This window comes from Temnothorax curvispinosus, unplaced genomic scaffold (genome assembly GCF_003070985.1).
Source record: "Temnothorax curvispinosus isolate PA1 unplaced genomic scaffold, ASM307098v1 QBEX01006519.1, whole genome shotgun sequence".
Classification (NCBI taxonomy): Eukaryota; Metazoa; Arthropoda; class Insecta; order Hymenoptera; family Formicidae; genus Temnothorax; species Temnothorax curvispinosus.
Window position 1 is genome coordinate 1,712 of NW_020216299.1, and position 4,534 is coordinate 6,245.

Consider the following 4,534-nt stretch of genomic DNA (forward strand, 5'->3'; position numbering starts at 1 on the left):
ACATATTTACATCGACGATGCCGTATTCGGAGCTGACGACAAGCCTCATATTCGACAAATTCGAGATCAGTTAGTTGCCTTATTAAAACGCGGCGGGTTCGAGTTAAAGAAATGGGCAAGTAACTCCCCCTCTCTTCTAGACGATATTGACGTCGCGGATCATGGGCTAGCCGGTAAAAAGCCCTTCGCGCAAGACGAACAGCTCAAAATTCTCGGTATCGGGTGGAACCCTTCTAAAGATGTTTTCGAATATCGCGTCGCGCTTTCGGACAAAGTTCCCGATACCAAACGTACTATATTGTCCGCTGTCGCGAAACTTTACGATCCGTTGGGCTGGGCCACGCCTGTCACGATCGCCGCGAAAATCCTCATGCAAAGGCTCTGGCAACTTAATATCCAGTGGGATGAGCTTCTTTCCGAATCGGTTTTCGCGAGATGGAACGATATATATTCACGTTTATCAGCTCTCGGTCACGTGCAAATTCCTCGTTGGAACGGCCTCGGGCCTGATGCCGAACGCTCCGAAATACACGGTTTCGCGGACGCTTCGAATCATGCTTACGCCGCCGTTGTCTATATAAAAGTAGTGTTTTCGTCGGGCAAAGTCACGATATCGCTGCTTGTTGGTAAATCTAAGGTCGCTCCTTTGAAAACAATAAGCATACCTCGACTCGAATTATGTGCGGCCTTGCTTCTAGCGCGACTTATTGATTTTGTTCGAGCGTTAAACGGTTATCAAAATCTTCCGTATTATTGTTGGACGGATTCCAACATCGTGCTTGCTTGGATCGCTCAAGATCCTTCGCGCTGGAAGACGTTCGTCGCCAATCGCGTTACTCAAATTCAAGCTCTCGTTCCGCGTGCCTCATGGCGACACGTCTCAACTAACGATAATCCCGCGGATTGCGCGTCGCGCGGCATTTTCGGCGATGAAATTCTAAATCATGAACTATGGTGGTGTAACGAACCGCGAAAAATCTCCAAGCCGCATGTAAACGACACGACATACATATTGCTTGCAACACTGATACTGCTGTAAAATTACGCTTAGAGTAGGTTGCACGTATAGATACTGTATTTTGCGTAGAAATAGGAATTAGTAGATGCACGAATAATAATATTAATATTGTCACCGTTCAATGTTACACATGAATAAATGTATATATAATTTACGACTCATGACAGTATTGATATTATTATAATTCGTAGGTTTAAGTAAATCGCATGTTAATAATAGTGTTAAGTATTATCAGTATTGTTCTTAAAATTTATTACAGATTATTTAAAGCAACAGTGTAAAATATAACCGCAACAATATAAAGGAACGTGGAAATAATATTCGCATAATTAGATAAATTCGTCATCGATCAATCGATTCGTAGTATGGACCGACGCGCGACGCTCTCGATCAATAACACGGTGTACAGAGAGTTTCACGTGATAAATTCACGTACTCGCGTGATTACAATATTCCCTTTACCCCGGACGCCACCGACCAGGTAGTATAAATACGGGGCCTGCGAGACGGGCCAGGGAGATTTTCCTCAGATTCTCTCAGTTTCATTTCGATTTCGAGAGCACCGCGAGTCGAGAAGGGACTTAGTCGCGAGACCGTTGTCGTCCGAAGGGACTTAGCCGCGAGAGCCTTGCGAGCTCGAGTGACATAGCCGCGAGAGTGTACAGATCGTGGTGCCTTCTCACGCGTCGTGCTGCCGGATACTCTGTAATAAACGAAACGCCATCAGCATTAATAAATACTCATTCTACCAGACATAAAGATTTATCCTTCTTTTATCTTACACTGATTTCTACCGGATACCCGTTGATGCGCGCCTCTCTCAGGGCGTTCTCAACCGATCCTTCCGTCAATGCGCGCCTCTCTCAGGGCGTTCTCTAAATTCCTCTGTTCCTTCTTTGTTCCTATAACATATATTAATCTAAATCAGCGAAAATATATATATATATTAATTACGACTGCCTGCACGTTACCGTAAGGGTGCTTACACACACGCGTACTCGCAAGAACACACGCACACACACACGCTTGCATGCGATTGATGGAGGAAGGAAGTTGAACCAGTCACTATATACTTATATAACGTACTCGGAGGTCATCAAGTTACCAAGGTAGGTACATTTTTTCATCAATGGTGCGATCCAGACGATCGGGACGTGCTCATCAACTGAAAAAGCTACAACGAGCCTATTATTCCGGCGGCGATTTCGATCCGCGCGTGCTAAACACCGTTCCGCCACCGACAGTAAAAACTGATCCTCGCGTAGAATCACCGGTCGTTGCAAATCGGGAGCAATCGAGTGCCATGGTCCAAGAGCCACAGTTACCTAAGATAACGAAAATCGAGAAGTTAACGCAAAAAATCCGCCTGATACTTAGAGAAGTCAGTACCAACCCAGTCAAAAATTTAAGAAGAAATGTATATATATATATAGTAGACTTACCGTCTCTCCTCGTTCATGTGAGCCACTCACACAATATCGCGAAGGTTTCAATTCACTCTTTCTCACTGATTAACCCACTCCGACGTCCGAACGATCGTCTGGACGTAACAACTGGTGACAGCGGTGGGATAACAAAGCATCCCTGATGTGAAAATATCGCGGATGTTGCGACATCGCACTTAAAAATATTTCTTGAATTGCTTGATTTTCTTCGTGTGCCTTAAAAATATCATGTAAATAATATGTATATAATTATCTATCTATCTAACTATCTAAGTACGTAAATATCATAACGGTATATAAGTGTTATAACTATAATAAATAAGCCAATAAGGAAGTCTGCATATTGCTATGAAGCAAAATATCAGCAAGCAAAAACGAAAGAATAAATCGAAACACACCAAAGGTTTATTATGAAACTTGAAATTTGTTTTCATTGAATACACCCAATACATGGATACTATTAAGGCTCACGATTTATATAACATGCTATTGTTCTGTGTCGTTATTGCTGAATTGATATTTGATTTTGAAATATAATAATAAAAGGAATACTATATTTGCTTAAGTGATAATTTATGTGTATGTAGTTACGAGTCAATTTATTACCCTATACCCATCATTCTGATAACGAAACCTTTGATCATACTCAACTTTTGACAAAAAGAAAAAATATATTATCATTAAGTATTTCTATAATATTTAATAAGAATAAAAGGAAATAGTTAAATAGGAAGCAATATAACCATTATTGTCCAAAATGGATCATTCCGACGATCGCACAGCGGAATTTGCCGATGCTTCTAATGTGTTGCAACAGAAAGACGAAAGAAAAGTTGATTATGAGCAGGCTATTAAAGATGTAAAAGAAAAAGAAAGAGAACTTTCCCAGCGTACTGAAATGTTGGAAAATATGCTGCGAACCCTTACTAGCGCCTTATCCGGTGTTCGTATCACCGAGCCTACCTCCTCTACTCCTATAGTAGAACCGGCATCGGGAAATTTTCCGCCATCATTGAACTTCCAGTTTCCTGCTGGAAGCCTATCCGCGAGCCCACAACCCGGAATTAACAACTCCTCATTACCTTCTATGTTTCCGAAAGCTTACCTCCGAGAGGCACTCGAGTTAGTACCGAAATATGACGGCCATAACATTCCCGTTTGGCAATTTGCGCGAGCTTGTAAAAGAGCGAAAGAGTCCGTACCGCTGATTGATGAAGCTCTGTTCGTCAGAATGTTACGCAATAAATTGACTCATCATGCCTATTTGGCAGTCGAAGATGAAATGCACGCCACTGTCGACAAATTTATCGACGCTTTGAAGAGAGCTTTCGGGCTGGGAAGAAGTTCTATTTATTATCGTGGTCAACTCAGTATGGCATTTAAAAGACCTACTGAACACATACTGGATTATATCGGACGCATTAAGGATCTCCGAACAGCCATTGTAGAGGGTGATCAAACGAGTTTAAATCGTCCATTGCTCGAATCGGAAGTGGCTACTATAGATTCCTTCGCTCTTGAAGCCTTTTATGAAGGGCTTCCGCGCGATTATCGCCTCGAGCTTCGAACGGAAGGATATCGTAACCTCTCGGAAGCGTGCGCAAAGACCGTCGAGATCGGTAGAAGACTCGAGAGAGAAGAGGCTCGATACCGTAATACCCGAAGCGGTCGGGAAAATTCAGCCTCCGCGCCGCAAATTCGTACACTTCAACGCGAACCCGCTACCACCCCAGGTTCCACTACCGCCTCTGCAAGTAACGGATCTGAGAATACGGGTCGAAAGATTTGTAGCTACTGTAAAAACTTTGGCCACTTGATAAACGAGTGCCGGAAAAGGCAGTATCGCGAAAACAATTTCAACCATAATGTCAATAATAATAATAATAATAATCGAATGGGCCAGGATAATACTGTCGCACGGTACCCGGGAAACAATCCGGAGGTCTCAACAAACGGGACAGCTCGAGGCCTCGGGAATGCTCGTCCCGTTTATACTCTGGAGACGAACCCAGATCCGTCTACGTCCTCAGAGGCGATAACGGAAACGTACCCTCAGTCGAACTTCAATCCT

At 43.1% G+C, this 4,534-nt stretch overlaps 1 long non-coding RNA gene across 1 annotated transcript; it reads right to left on the reverse strand.

Moving 5' to 3' along the window:
* Positions 1-1,637: 1,637 nt before the first annotated feature.
* On the reverse strand, positions 1,638-2,775 carry LOC112455911. The gene is made up of 3 exons (XR_003040903.1): positions 2,461-2,775; positions 2,105-2,343; positions 1,638-1,920 (listed from the first exon to the last, which is right to left on the reverse strand). It is a non-coding gene; the product is annotated as an uncharacterized LOC112455911 (long non-coding RNA).
* Positions 2,776-4,534: the final 1,759 nt, after the last annotated feature.